Below are 17154 nucleotides of genomic sequence, written 5' to 3' on the forward strand. Positions count from 1 at the left end.
TTAATTAAAAAATGTTCTACGGCAATACTTTTTTCGCCACTAGGTGCAATGGGAAGCTGAATATCCAAGGTCTACTTGAGAAAAAATCCAGGGTGTGGTTCGGCTTAGTTTTGTTTTAAATTTGGTCCAAAGTTGGGGTCGGACACCCTACTCCACCCTTACGGAAATGTTAATTAAAAATGTTCTACGGCAATACTTTTTTCGCCACTAGGTGCAATGTCAAGCTGAATAGCTAAGGTCTACTTGAGAAAAAAATCCAGGATGTGGTTCGGCTTACTTTTCTTATAATCAGGTCCAAAGTTGGGGTCGGTCAACCTACCCCACCCTTTTGGAAATGTTAATAAAAAATGTTCTACGGCAATTTTTTTTGCCACTAGGTGCAATGGGGAGCTGAATATCCAAGGTCTACTTGAGAAAAAATCCAGGGTGTTGTTCAGTTTAGTTTGTTTTTAAATTTGGTTCAAATGTTGGGTCGGACACCCTACCCCACCCTTACGGAAATGTTAATAAAAAATGTTCTACGGCAATACTTTTTTCGCAACTAGGTGCAATGTCAAGCTGAATAGCCAAAGTATACTTGAGAAAAAATCCTGAGTGTCGTTCGGCTTAGTTTTTTTTTTAAATTTGGTCCCAAGTTGGGGTCGGAACCCTACCCCACCCTTACGAAAATGTTAATAAAAAATGTTCTACGGCAATACTTTTTTCGCCACTAGGTGCAATAGGAAGCTGAATACCCAAGGTCTACTTGAGAAAAAATCCAGGGTGAGGTTCGGCTTAGTTTTGTTTTAAATTTGGTCCAAAGTTGGGGTCGGACACCCTACTCCACCCTTACGGAAATGTTAATAAAAAATGTTCTACGGCAATACTTTTTTCGCCACTAGGTGCAATGTCAAGCTGAATAGCTAAGGTCTACTTGAGAAAAAAAGCCAGGGTGTGGTTCGGCTTACTTTTCTTATAATCAGGTCCAAAGTTGGGGTCGGTCACCCTACCCCACCCTGTTGGAAATGTTAATAAAAAATGTTCTACGGCAATACTTGTTTTGCCACTAGGTGCAATGGGGAGCTGAATATCCAAGGTCTACTTGAGAAAAAATCCAGGGTGTTGTTCAGTTTAGTTTGTTTTTAAATTTGGTTCAAATGTTGGGTCGGACACCGTACTCCACCCTTACGGAAATGTTAATAAAAAATGTTCTACGGCAATACTTTTTTCGCAACTAGGTGCAATGTCAAGGTGAATAGCTAAGGTATACTTGAGAAAAAATCCAGGGTGTCGTTCGGCTTAGTTTTTTTTTAAAATTTGGTCCCAAGTTGGGGTCGGACACCCTACCCCACCCTTACGGAAATGTTAATAAAAAATGTTCTACGGCAATACTTTTCTCGCCACTAGGTGCAATAGGGAGCTGAATACCCAAGGTCTACTTGAGAAAAAATCCAAGGTGTGATTCGGCTTAGTTTTTTTAAAAATTTGGTCCAAAGTTGAGGTCGGACACCTACCCCACCCTGACGGAAATGTTAATAAAAAATGTTTTACCACAATTCTTTTTTCGCCACTAGGTGCAATGGGAAGCTGAATACCCAAGGTCTACTTGAGAATAAATCCAGGGTGTGGTTCGGCTTAGTTTTTTTAAAAATTTGGTCTAAAGTTGGGGTCGGACACCCTACCCCACCCTTACGGAAATGTTAATAAAAAATGTTTTACCACAATACTTTTTTCGCCACTAGGTGCAATGGGAATGTGAATACCCAAGGTCTACTTGAGAAAAAATCCAATGTGTGGTTCGGCTTAGTTTTTTTTTTTAAATTTGGTCCAAAGTTGGGGTCGGACACCCTACCCCACCGTTACGGAAATGTTAATAAAATTGTCTACGGCAATACTTTTTCGCCACTAGGTGCAATGGGAAGCTGGGGGTCTACGGTGATACGTTTACTCATACTAGGTTGACCAGGATTTCACGTCTGTGTATAACATGGATTTTTTTGATTTTTTTTAAAATAGAAAATAAATATTTCCTTGGCCACCATACTTTGTGTACAAAATATAAACCTTTCGTCTAATCAAAAGTAAGCGATATCCACTGCTTCAGAAATAGAATGTTTTGTTAAAACAGAGTTTACTCATTTTAAAATTTTAATGCACGAGTGCATCTTTCTTTTCTTGTCATGCAGAACAATAATAACTTTTCAGGAGAGAAAATGGAAAGCTATTTGACACAATATCACAAAATCTATAATTTATGATTTCAATGTCAATTCCCTGTTACAAGCAATTTTGTAAGCATTTCAATAATTTTATTACATTATTTACGATTCTATGTTCACTCAAAACTATTGGCTGTTAAAATTAAAAGCGGGGGGCACGCTGTTTGGTATATTGACATCGATTACTATTGTCTTAAATTGATGAACAGGACTTGATACTTTTTTAAATCATCGAATAGTTCTCCGACTGCTTTATTATATATTTAAAACTGATGATATATTGGTTATATATCAATAAAAACATTTTGAGTACGTTTGAATCTTATGCAACTTTTGGGTTCATAGACATATCCTAAAACTGGCTGCTAGCGTATTGGCTGCTAGCGAGTGGCTGCTCGCTTGAGCCTGGTGATTTTTCATTGTTTTATATAAAATTGAGAATGGAAAAAGGGGATTGTGTCAAAAAGACAACAAACATTCATTTTAATTCCAATTTCATCAATGCACTTTTATTTGCAAAAAGTCGTTTTATTTTAGATAACAAACATGTAGGAATAAAGATTATATACTTTTTCGTACGTGCTTATTTTTTTTTATGTTTTCAATTCTTTAATCCATTATTGTCTTTTTTTACCTGTTATTTTCGTAGCATGAAAGTTAACATTTAATTTAGGACAGCGTATGCCATAATGGCTTGAACAATGAGCAAGACCCATATACCTCATAGTCTGCTATATATAAATGCTCCAACATGACAATGATCGTACCTCGGGTTCAACCCCTATGGATTTTACTAACCCTGTATGGATCCGTAGGGAGTCAGTTGCCAACGATATAACTTATTATGTGTAACAATTCAAACGAGAAAAATTACAGCCTGATTTATGTACAAAATGTTTTAATTCCGTTATAAAATGAGTTTTCGTAATCACTTTGCCTGATAAAGACAATAACAATCAAAACCAAGGAGTAAACAAAGACTCACAAAAGCAAAGGACATTTACATCAACAGTTATAAATAATAAATAAGAAACAACACGAACTCCACTAAAAACCGTTAGTGTTAATCAGGTGCTCCGGAAGTGTAAGCCGTATACGGCACCCGTCGTGTTATTTCTTAGTTCAGTTCGTTAATGATGGAAGGTTATTATGACTGAGGAAGAATATCAGAAATGATTGTAACACACTTTTCACCATAATGGCCAATCTGCTCATGATGGCGACCGTAAAATTCTTGGGTGATGACCTTAATTTTGATAAAATGATACTGTTTTATAAATTGTAATCAATGAAAACATTTTTTTTTAATCAAAAATATAAAGTACCCTGATTAACTTTAAAATATTGAAAGTTGACATAGGCATCATATATATTATATATATAAATCGTCGTTTTATTGGGAACGTGTAATGCTGAATAGCACCAATCGTATCGTGTGTATTAATATACGCACGTGTAATTTTATTCAAAACATCGTATATCGTAAACAAGACTGAAACTTTATGACACATTGCTCGACCTCCCTTGATGAAAAAAGTCTGGATATGGGGTCTTTCATTTCTGTATTCTTTACTGCTTTAGCCATTTTTCTCTATTCTTGTAAATTTGTCAGAATATCCTTTTTTTTTAGGAGGAGCAACCGGGGTGGCAGTTTGGCGGTGGCTTACTGGAGTAATTGTTGTGGCAACAAAGACGAACATAAACATGGAAGTTCCTTATTCCATTATATTAAGTGGACTCGGTGGAATATTTTGTTTCATTTTAATGATTTTATTAATCGTCATGGACAGGCAGCACACTCGATGACGTCAGAACAGGAACCAATGACTTAAGAAAGCGACTTTTTATACGACCGCAAAAATTTTAATTTTTCGTCGTATATTGCTATCACGTTGGCGTCGTCGTCTGCGTCGTCGTCGTCGTCGTCGTCCGAATACTTTTAGTTTTCGCACTCTAACTTTAGTAAAAGTGAATAGTTTCTTACATATAAGATTTTGTTCGCTTAATTAGTGTTTATACAGAAAGTGGTGTGTTTTTACTGCCTATAAATATGAGATTTTTTTTTCACCAACGCTGCATACCAATGTTGATGTTCTTATGGATTTATTTTGCGAATCTAAAGCTGACAGTATCATTAAAACTTATCATGCAGGACTTGTCCGTTGGAAAAAGTTGGCCGTTCATAACAGTATAAATGGTAGTGATATTTTACAGGCGAAATCTTTGCACCTTTGAACGATATTTATCTTCATTAGTTTATAACAGTCACATTGCTAGTTCAGTTATTTCAGCATTTTATAGTATACAATAGGCACATCATATGATTGGTCAAACGTCTCCTACCTAAAATTTAGTTGTGAAAAATGTGTAAGAAGGTGCAAAACGGCGTTCAGCTACACGAATGGAGAAAAGGAACCAGTTACTCTTGAGCTTCTGTCTGAAATGTATAGTTCATTATTTAAGGAATATAATGTTATGTCACAGCGTATTATTTGCGCGTGTTTACTTGCTTACACAGGATTTTTGAGAGTGTCCGATCGCGCGAGTTATTAAATATACAGATATGTGATATCATTTTTAGTTAGGTTATATATCTATATTTATTCCGAAAAGTAAAACTGATATTTATCGTGATGGCATTTCTGAAGTTATAGCCTGTGTGGATTTCGATATGTGGCCAGTAAAGAAATTGAAGTTGTATTTGTTTTGGGCTGATATTTTGCCGGATTCAGAAGAATATTTTTTTTTAAATATTTAACAAAATTCAAGGATCGATGTGTTCTTCGGAAGGACAATAAACCCCGGTCTTACACACTTATGAGATAATTATTTATTGAAGCTTTTCAACCATTTGTGTCAGATATTTAGAAATATGGATTCAACAGTTTACGTTCTGGTGGAGCTACAACTGGCGCTAATAAAGGTATTTCCGATCGATTGTTCAAAAGACATGGTAGCTGGATTTCAGGGAATTGTTTCTGAAAATTTAGGTTTATAATCTGGTACTGACTTTTTATTTTCAAAGTGAATTAAGTTCTATAAGCATATACACATTTTATTTCCTGTTCCTTGTAGTTCAGCATATGGAACTGTCTTGTGGATATTCAATTTGAAATTTAAGGTGGTACCTAACACTACAGGGAGATAACTCTGTAAAATCAGCAAAACGTTTTAATTACGTTATGTTGTTAAGGGAATATCAAGCTTCTCAATGATCAAAATAAGTGTTTGTCAAACTGCTATATAACCAGTGTATTTTTTCTGATAAAACCGTTGGTTCAAATTTGTTGAAATTTTTATATTTTTGTAGAAGGGTCAAAGTAAATACTTTGTCAAAATTTTAAGAAAATTAAACGAGCCAATTTAATTTTAGTCAAAGTGTTGGGTACCACCTAAATTTGATTTTGTTAGTCTTATGTGTATATAGTTAGGTAGTCTATGGACGCTAGTAATTGTAGAAGAAATGAAATTTTAACCGTTTGAAGAACCTGAATTATTGAAACTAATTTCTTCTAATTGTCTGCCCGAAGACCGTTATTTGAATTCCCGCGCTTCATTGGATATAACCATTTAGCACGACAGGGCTGGCTCGACTAGACGCGTTTCTCGGTTATTTTTTTTATCTTGCTAATGTGAATTTATTTAAAGTTGTATTAAAAGTTTTGATTTCAGTAGTAATTATAAATCATTGGACAATATATTGTAAAATGATATTATGTATCATAATTTGTAGTTAAAATCCGCATATGGCACTGTCGTGTGGGTATTCAGCATATGACCCTGTCGTGTAGGTATTCAGCATATGGCACTGTCGTTTGCATATTCATCACATGGGACTGTCGTGTGGGTATTCAGCACATAAGATCTTTTATGTATTTTATATGAAAATAACTACGAGCATTATGAACGTAGTATGAACGCAGTCTGGTTGTATGAGGAGCGTGATGAGGACGACAAGGGCGTTCTACAATCGTACTATAGTCTTTATTGAACATCGTGGTATAAACGTGGTATATTCATAGCGGAAGGGTGTTCAGGTTGTGGTAAGAACGCGATGGTCGTAGTGAGGTCGTAGTACAGTTGCTGTGAGATCGTAGCGCATACTCCTGGACTAGAATCGCGATTTTACAGCGACCTTGGCAATCTATCCACGATCTTACTGTGCACTCACTTCGCATTTACTAAGACCTGATTTCGCCACAACCGCTTCAAGTATTATCTTTAAAATACATGGTATAATATATGCTAAAAATAATCATTCAGTGCAAACTATAGGTGTAATATAAAGAGCTAGTGTGTAAAAAAGTATAAAAAACTACATATACCATTTAAGTATTATAGAAAATAAATTCGCCTATGGATAATTACAGTATAAACATTTAAACTTCTACATGCTTTGTAAAATCTACGAATCATATCTATATCTAGTGACGTCTGGGGCAGCTTAAAGGACATTTGAAAAGAAGGGGATATAAACACAAAAACATCAAAAATAGTTTTCGAAAAGCGGAATCCATCCCCAGAAGCAGTCTGCTAACTTACAAAGATAAACAGAAAAGTAAAAGAATCCCATGTGTGCTCACCTACCATCCATGCCTGAGAAATAGTTTCAAGACCATTCGTGATCATTGGACAGCAATCGAGAAACATTCGAAGTTATCCAAAATCTTTCCTGAGCCTCCCATGATTGCCTTCAAACAACCTAACAGCCTGAGAAATATACTTGTCCGTGCTGACCTTTCCAAACCTAACCATACTGTAGGTAATTGTCAGCCTTGTGGGGATAAGCGCTGCAAATGTTGCAACCAATTGCAGCATTCATCAACATTTCACAGTAAGACCACAGAAAAGACATACAAGATCTTCTGCAATGTCAACTGCAAAAGCTCAAACGTGATTTACGTTCTTGAGTGTCCTAGATGTGGTCTCCAATATGTTGGTGAATCTATGCAGCCATTTCACAAACGCCTCAATGGCCACAGGAGTGACCTCACAAAAAAACCGTATATTCCTGTCAGCCAACATTTCAGGTTGCCAGATCACAATCTGAAAGATTTTGATCACATGAAGATCCTTGTGATCGAACAGGATTGTACATGGCAACATAGGCAAAGAGAAAATCGGGAGAGGTTTTGGATAAAAACACTGGGTGTCCTCCATCCAGATGGAATCAATAGAAAGAAATAATTAAATTTACAGTCTAGTGTTTATATTATTATATTCAGGATTTTGGATTAAAATCAATCGACCAAAACTTACCTGTATTATTAGTGATCTATGTTTACACCTTATACATTATATCTCATTATTGTTAAAACTTTTGTCACCGAAGAAGGCCATTTGTTGAGCCGAAATATTTGCAATTATTGTATAATTTATATCATCTGTTCAGTTTTTCCATCTTTGTGCAATGATATTCAACACTTTTTAGTGTTTTGTTTTCCATCTATTTATCGGTATTGTTACACAATCTTTCAGACTCATATAATTTTTCCTGTTTGTGTAGTATTGTCAATTTTGATGATCCAATACCTATTAAGTTTACTGGTTGGTAGATTCGTATAGACTCTATATATATATATATATATAATATATATATATATATATACGAATCTAAATGAAAACTACGTTCAAACCTATATGATTGCGTTGGATAAAAACCGCAATTTTTATACGTGTGCATGTAAAACAAATTTCGTTGTAGAAGGGTATAAAAACAGCACAAACAACATTTTCCAAAAGACCAAAAAAAGTGAAAAAGTATATTTAAACAAAACGCATTTGACTAACAGGTCGAACAACTGATGTTCTTGAACCCTGCTGACTGCCATTGGCGATTAAAAGATGTAACAAAATGGATCTTAATATGAATTTAATACTAAACAGAAAAAAAATTTATATATATATGTAAGAAGATGAGTTACGGCCCCTGAACTAAGGTGACGGGTGTTACATAGCTCCGAAGAAAAATAAACCTATTTGAAGATTCCGAAGAATTTATGGTAAAATACTTGTATGTGTTGAAGACAGTAGGTAGTTGCACTACTCTATAGAAGATTTTCTACAATATTTCGGGATAAAACCCAGTAAATTAATTTTGTCAATGTATACTGACAAAGACGATCCAAACAAAGAAAAAAACATGGCTACCTCATATGCCGAAGCAGCCAAAGGTGACAATACACAATCACAAGCATATGATGACAAAATGACCGGAGTAAAACCTATTTTTCTACTTGAAGAAGATGTATTCGGAAACAATCTTGTAAGTTCCAATGGTCAACGTTACTTTTTAACTCACTGGGAAGTTTACCACGCAATAAATGAGCAAGTTCCAGTAAAATCATTGTCTGGTCTACAAAGAGTACGCGGTATATGGAGAATATACTTCGATAATGAAATGGACAAAACAGACTTGTTGTCCAAAGGAGTTACAATCTGAAGAATTTCTGTTACCCTGTACACTCGAAATCCAAACATTACGTTTCGTGAACAGGAAGATACAATTAAGGTACGGGTAAAAAATATTCCCCTCTCAGCAGACGACAACCAAATAATAAGAACACTAGAAACTTCTGTCAGTAAATGTGAGGTACTTAGTTGTTATAGGGAGAGGCTCCGAATAGACAACAAGCTTACAAATTGTAAAAATGGTGACCGCATATTGATATGCAAAACTTTTGAACAACCCTTACCTAAAACTATGCAGGTTGGGAAATACTGGGCCAACATAAATCATTATGGTCAACCTCATACGACCAGGCCAAGTACAAAATGTAGCAAGTACCTTGATGAAGGACATACAGCAAGAGAATGTCCAAATGGCTGGAAATGTAAAAAATGTGGGCAATTTGGGCATAAACAATTTGAATGCACAGAAAATATGAATTCTGATAGTGAGGTAAATGATGATATTGATGAAATGAATAACACTTTCAACAAAGAAAATCATGATGATGATGATGACGATGATGATGAAAGCAATGAAGATTACACAGGTGAAAACAATCAGTCTCTTGAGGAAGGAAATTCCCAAAATATTACAAAGCCGTCAAAGAGTGTCGAGGAAAGGAAGAAGACAGATAACAATCCAGAACAGTCTTAGTCAATCCTTGATACTCAAAGTGGGTTGTCCAGGAAACAACAAAGTCAAACACCAAAGAACAACAAAAACACAGGCCATAAAGAGAGCATAACAAGATATTTATCAACAAAAAGCAGAGATCAAGACAGCGCTAACAATACTAATGAGACTCCTAAACAGCTAAGAAATAAAAATCCAAACGTTGAAAAATCTCCTGTGACGCCAACTGAAAATCTTCATGACGCAACAAGAGATGCAAAGAAGTCAAAGAAGAAACGCTAAATTAATTATGATGATATTAACAATAAAATTTTTAGATACTTTTAATAAAAATTATATATAAACATTAAAAAAAAAACATGCATTGCTATGTTAAAATGTCTCACAAAATAGTTTTTATTTATATCATCCAGTATTTACTATCTAAAATGTTTGATCTGTAAATTTGATGTAAGCTGTATACTAATGCAGCAGGTTGTAAAGAGAATAGAAGGTCTAGCTTCAACAGTCTCTTTAACTCTACTGAAGTTAATCTTGTTCAAAATGTTTAACCTGAAAAAGAAAAAGAAAAAAGTAAGAATAAAATATGAAGATTCTGATATAGAACAAAGGTGTATTAAGGTAGTGAATACAGTACATTTAATAAATTTGAGTAAAACAAATCTTTTCTATTCAAAGCGTATTATCACTTGTCAAAGGATAATAATGTTAAATTTATTTGTAAAATATATAAGAAGCACACATTCAATACTTAGATCAGCTTCAGAAAATGTTTTTAATATTTCACCTAATAGTAAATGTTCTAAAAATGCTATTTTTTCAAAATGTGTACTTGAGAAAAACAGTGTACTATATATCACAAGATTTTGTTTTAAAAATTTTATATGTATGTGTATGCTATTATGTATGGACTTCTATATATCTATTAATACTAATGAAATACTTTCTAGTGATATGTATTGTGATCAAATTATCTTATCATATTTATGATGAAAAGAGTACTGATAACTGCATATGGTGCCATAAAGTGCCTAAGGTTACATGCATCATTTTGTGGGTAAAAAATGTGTGTCAACACGTGCTTGTGTTTACATACAGTGCCACGTGGTCAAGTAAATATAGGTCATTCGACCTTGAACGGACTTTTAAGTCAATTTCTAAATTCTTGGATCTTGCAATAAGATCTACTGATGAGTGTCTTAAATGGTTTTCTAATAAATTTTATAACATAGTTTATAATGAGTGTAAATCATTAAAACATTGGAAACAATCATCAAAATACGATTCGGCCTTAAACATCAGACTCAACAGAAGAGTTATTGCCATCAGCAGGTTAAAATCTAGAACATACGGAAAGAGGCAAACAAAATTTTAAATACAAAATGTGTTACAAACTGAGATCGGAACACAGAAGGTTCAGTTTTAAAAATAAAAATAAAATAAAATTTATGTCAGATTCTAAAGACACAATACCGAAAGTAAATCATTGTTTATATTTCTGTGAAAAGAAACCACTTAAACTAAGAAACTGAAATAAATGTAGGATAAACCGTAACAAAAAATTACCGGTAGTAAAAGCTAGACAATTGTTTAAAGGTACATCGTTAAAATTTAAATCTGTAAGAATCAGTGAAGCGTATTTTGTAAACAATCAGGAAATATACCTGTATATGAAAAGAAAAAGTCATTTAAAACCTTTCTGTAAACATACATTTATAAGCAATAAAAATGCTACATATATGGTAAAATGTTTCTGCCAAAAAATGAATAAAAAACCCACTAAAAAAGCAAGGTATAAAAGTGATAGACAAATGTATAGCAACAGCTGTATATTACATATGGAAAATATTTTTAAAACTATGATTAGAAAATGGTACTTACCAGATAAAATGCTCAATCAAATTTTGTTTTTTTAATCCAAAATGAAGAATAATCTACATATAAGCACGGTCAATGCCAATGGCCTGCAACAATCTGAAAAAATAAGTAAAATTATAAGCTGGTCAAATCAACAAAAAAATGATATTCTATTCATACAGGAAACCCATTTTACAAATAAAATGAAGTTCACATTAGAAAAAGAATTTGGTGAAAATCTTTTTAGAAGCGACGGGACAAGCAATTCACGTGGGGTAGCAATATGGATAAAAGATAAAACCAAATTTAAATACATAGATGAACATAAAGACTTAGAAGGGAGAGTCATTATGATTAATATTGAAATAGATGAAAATATTTACACATTAGTTAATATCTATGCTCCGAACAGATTGAGAGAAAGAAATAGTTGTTTTAAAACAATAAAAGTGTTTATTAATAAATACGGACTCTGGTAAGTCATTCTAGGAGGTGATTTTAATGACATTCGGTCACTGCTAGATACAAAATATAAGACTAAATCTTCCAAAAAATTTGATAAACCTGTAACAAGTTTAAAAAGGCTTATAAAATGATGTAAACTAATTGATATTTGGAGAAACATAAATAAAAATACTAGACAATTTACTTGGTGTAGGAAAGATAGAACAGAAGCTACCAGAATTGATTATTTTTTTGTTTCTAAAGAAGTACAAAAAAACTGCAAAAGTTGTGATATTAGACATATTGTCCAAAAAATAACTGACCATAACGCAGTGTCACTCAAAATAAATACTGAAAGAGGAAATAAAGGGCGGGGGTATTGGAAGTTAAATGGTAGTATAATGAACAATGAAGAATATGTTTATGTTATTAAAAAGCTAATATCTAAATATGAAAAAGATTTAACCAACTGTGATCATTTGGGGATTCTTTGGGATAATTTGAAAATAGAAGTAAGGGATGCAAGTTTAGACTATTGTAAAAGAAAAGCTAAAGTAAGAAAAGATGAGATAAATGTTCTAGAAACAAAGTTGAATAACCCAAATAAAGAAATAAATGATAGTACTGATATAAATAAAACATTACAAAAAGAAATGGAGAATGTTGAAAATAAGTTAGATACTCTGTATAAAGATAAGATTAAAGGACAAAAAATAAGGTCAAGGGTAAAATGGTTTGAAGAAGGTGAAAAAAATAGTGCATATTTCTTGGGGCTAGAAAAGAGTTGTCAAACAAAAAAAATTGTTACTGAATTATATGATGAAGATGGTTTGGCTACTAAAAATCAAAATAAAATTTTAGAGTTTGAAGTAAAATACTATAAAAAAACTTTATGAATCAACTAATCCATATGATAATGAGGTTAAGAGGTATATAACAGAAACAGATATATCAACACAACTAGATGAATCAGAAAGCAATCAATGGGAAGGGGAAGTAACTGAGAAAGAATGTACAGAAGCAATCTTTAAAATGAAGTTAAATAAATCCCCTGGCCTGGATGGTCTGACGGTGGAATTTTACAGGCAGTTTTGGAATAATTTAAAAAATATAATGGTTAAAGTATTCAATAATAATTATGAGAAAAAAAGAACTTACCAATTCACAAAAAAAGGTGCGATTTCCTTAATATATAAAAAAAGATGACCCGCTTTCATTAAATAATTACCGTCCAATTACATTGCTTAACATAGATACAAAACTATTGGCTTATGTGTTAGCACAAAGACTAAAAAAAGTTTTACCATCTATTATAAGTCTAGACCAAACTGGATATGTAAAAAATAGATATATTGGTTTTAATATAAGGCAAATTCAAGACATAATTGATTATTCAGAGAAATTTAATATAGAAGGAGCAGTACTATTTCTAGATTTTAGTAAGGCTTTTGATTCTTTAGAATGGATCTTTATGACAGAAACTCTCAAAAAGTTTGGATTTAAAAGTGGATTTATCAGATGGGTTGAAACTATGTATAATGATATTAAAGGGTGTATTTTGAATAATGGGTGGGTCTCACTGTTTGTTATAACTGTTGAATTAATGGCCATAAGATTAAGAAAAAATAAAGAACTTAAGGGAATAACAATAAAATTAGATGGGCAATCTTGTAATTTAAAAATCTGTCATTTAGCAGACGACACAACATTATTTCTTCACTCTCGTAAAGATATAAGTCTGGCTCTCAGTATAATAGAGACATTTGGAAGTCTATCAGGGCTGAAACTTAATAGGAATAAAACAGAAGGAATATGGTTAGGGAGATTAAAAAGCAGTGAAGATAAATATGAAAATATAAACTGGACAAATAAACCAGTGAAAAGTCTAGGTATTTATTTTGGGTATGCTAATAAGGAATGTCAAGCATTGAACATAGAAAAAATCTTGGATAAAATTTCAAAACTTGTAGACAGATGGTCGAAAAGAAATTTAACATAACTTGGAAAAATTTTAATTGTAAAAGCTCTTCTGCTACCAAATTTAACTTATTTCGCTACTAATGGTATTATTACTAAAGATAAGTTGCAAATCATTAACAATATAATTTATAGATTTGTTTGGAACTAGGAAGAAAAGATAAAATAAAGAGGTCAATATTAACAAAAAAATATGCTGAAGGGGGCTTAAAAATGATTGATCTGGAGTCTTATATAATGTCAATACATATAAAATGGATCAAAAAAATAATACAATCAGAAAATGCTAACTGGTCGGTGTTGCCTAAACTATACCTAAATAAGTTCGGCAAAAATTTGCTAATTTTCAAGATAAATATAAGAAACATAAAATTAATTGATAAAAAAATATGGAACAATACACCACTATTCTATCAAGAACTGATAAAATCATGGATACATGTAAATCTTAATGAAGGTAAAAATAATAAAATATGTAACTTTTTAGAGATCAGAAAGCAAATTATATGGGGCAATAGTTTGATAAAATTTAAAGGACAATGTCTGTTTTTTGATAAATGGATTGAAAGTGATATTCTATTTATAAATGACATAATTGACAATAGAGGACAAATATCAGAAAAAGTTATCAATCTAAAATTAAAAAACAAAATTAATTGGATTGCTGAATTTTCAAAACTTAAAAAAGCCATACCAAATCACTGGGGGGAGAAGCTTAAAACTGAGAGATCATTCAAAACTATAGTAAATATTAACAGAGAAAAAATTAGACTAAGACAACATGAGGATATACTGAGCATTAATAATAAAGATATGTATAAGATAGTGCAAAGTCGAATAAAAACAGAAACACCTATTGGTTTTTTGAAATGGGAAAAGATATTACATACAGGAAATATAAATAGAGAACTCAAAGACACTGTAAAATTCACTTTTGAATACTTAAAAGATAATAAGATAAAGATGTTCAGGTGGAAATTAATGCACTACATCTTGGCAAATAAAGAGCTGTTATTTCAATGGAAAATTTCTGAAAACAGCCTTTGTTCTTATTGCAATGAACAAGACAACTACAAACATTTTTTCATCACATGCGCATATAACACAAACTTCTGGAGATCAATGAGAGATATATTTAACAAATTAGGTATTGACAAACATGTTATAAGCCTACACTCTCTAGTAATAGGATACAAGATTCATGATGATGCTTATTTTGGACTCAATCACGTGCTGAGCTTAATGTTTTTTTCAGTATATAAATCACATTATATATCCAATAATAAGGCAAAAAAAATAGACATAGTGAAAATTTTTAAATATGAAATCTCGAGTACAGTTGAATTATATTGTACGGCCAATATCGAAATAAACATAATGTTAAAAAAAGTGTTGCAGATCTTAAAATAAACAAAATTAACTTTAAAAAAAAAAACCAGAATGTATGTTCTATAATGTTAATATTGTGTACTTGTTTTCAATATTTCAAGGGGACAAGTAAAAATATATGTTACTATAATATAAGTGTCTATGTACAAAAAAGGTATCTTTCTTTATATGTGTGAACATAGAGGTACATGTATTACATCTATGGTGTGAACATGTATGTATGTAACTATAGCATATGTGTGAATGAAAATATATGTTAGTGTGAATGCATGTATGTAGGTATGTAAGTTATGTATGCATGAAAGTGAAGAATAAAATTAACTTGAAAAGAAAAGGAGGGATAAAAGTAAAAATAAATAGTTTTTAGACAATGTTCAACATGTATCCTATTATTTCTGTACAACAAAGATGTACATTTTCATGTTTAATTGTGTTTTTCTTTCTTTATGTGAAACTATAGGAACATATTATATATAAGAATAATAAAGATAATTCTAATGTTTACAATATAAAGGTCACAGACAGGTCACAGACTTCTCACAGGTAACAAATATTGGGGTCAAATTTGTAAAATCAAAATTCATGACAAAAGCTTATAAGAAACAAAAAAAAATCATATTTTACTTACCATTCTTTAGTTTAACAAAACACTTCCAAAGAATTGTATAAATCCAAAGGTATTAACAAAAATTAACAGAACCAGTAACCACGCTGTATCTCATTCATATTTTCATTTGTTTCAAAATTCTATTAAAAGAACCGATAACGGATTTTTCTCCGTAAATTTCACGACACAGCGTCTGTAACATCTTTAAGTACTTCGATAAGATTTTATTTGATATTATGTTTATTTAAGAAGTAATAATAGAAAATAGAAATGTATTAAATGAATATGTATAAAATAAGATAAGTTTTACTGTATATTCTCCCTGGATATCAGTTATAATTGTATGTAACAGGGATACTTGATGGAATGCTGTACATTAAGTAATTTGTTAAAACAGCAACGAGTGCAATAAAGAATTTATGAATGTTAAAAAAAATATATATATATATATGTAAGAAGATAGGCAATGTTAGCATATAGGGTTAAAAAATCAAAAGTATGTAAGAATAAATTTCAGAAATAGACCGCGATTGAAAATAGTCAAAAAGTTATATATAGAATTTATAAGAATCCACAAATAGTTAATTCCACTACGCGATTGAATGATTTTGACGTTTATGGTTCAACGTATTTTGTAATTTATAATAGAAATATATCATAATGACATAAAATAGAACAATATCATACTGACGGGATCTTTTAAAGTGCAGAGTCACGTTATAAGATCTAAAGAAATGCAAAGAGTCGCATACACAAAACACGCCACCAAAAAATGAAAGACAATACAAACACATTAACGAGATGTTTAAGTACCGAGCCACGTCAAACGGATATCACATAAAAGCATTCAACAGTAATAGTAACAATGTTTAGCAAAATGACGCGAGGACATTGCTTTTTTTGTAAATGGCATGAAAAGATTATGTTGCATGGTCATTATTGTTTTTAGTGAATTATTGACTGCGTTTATTTCTATTTCCATTGTTGTCATGGCATTGTCAACTTGTCTTTGACTTTTGAGTTTATAAATCATTTTGGTACCTACCGCCTATCAAGCCTGAGTGAAGGTAGAAGAAGACAAACTATGTATTTGCTCATTTGGTAAACAATATCACGATATTTAAGGTTAGAGTTAGGATAAGAGTTAGTGTTAGGGTTAGAGTTAGGGTTAGGGTAATGATTAGGGGTAATTTTTTCAATGTGTTGTCGATTTGTTTGTTTCTAGTAACTTTTTAGAATCGTATTTTGTTATTATAAGACGATATGTGTTTATCAAATTAAAATTTAATTTAAATATCAATATGATATAGCTGCGAGTAATCTTATTGTTCCGATCCCCCCCCCCCCCCCTGTATTGATGTTAGTTATATGTGTGCTTTGCGCAGATCTAATGTAGTCATTTCATGATTGTTACCATGTGTTGTTGTGTTGTCTTCTTAAGTTCACTGTCTTAAAATTATCCCTCCTAAATATGTATGTCCTACTTTTGAGTCGAGTATCTGTTGTTCAATTGATGCGACTGTCATACAAGGTTTAGCTAACTATAAAACCGGGTTTAATCCACCATTTTCTTTTCTACATTGAAAAATGCCTGTACC

General features: G+C 32.1%; 1 long non-coding RNA gene across 1 annotated transcript; it reads right to left on the reverse strand.

Moving 5' to 3' along the window:
- Nucleotides 1–9669: 9669 nt before the first annotated feature.
- Nucleotides 9670–15739, reverse strand: LOC143051126 (uncharacterized). The gene is made up of 3 exons (XR_012970609.1): nucleotides 15578–15739; nucleotides 11164–11256; nucleotides 9670–9834 (listed from the first exon to the last, which is right to left on the reverse strand). It is a non-coding gene; the product is annotated as an uncharacterized LOC143051126 (long non-coding RNA).
- Nucleotides 15740–17154: the final 1415 nt, after the last annotated feature.

The sequence above is a fragment of the Mytilus galloprovincialis genome, chromosome 11 (genome assembly GCF_965363235.1).
Source record: "Mytilus galloprovincialis chromosome 11, xbMytGall1.hap1.1, whole genome shotgun sequence".
Lineage (NCBI taxonomy): Eukaryota > Metazoa > Mollusca > Bivalvia > Mytilida > Mytilidae > Mytilus > Mytilus galloprovincialis.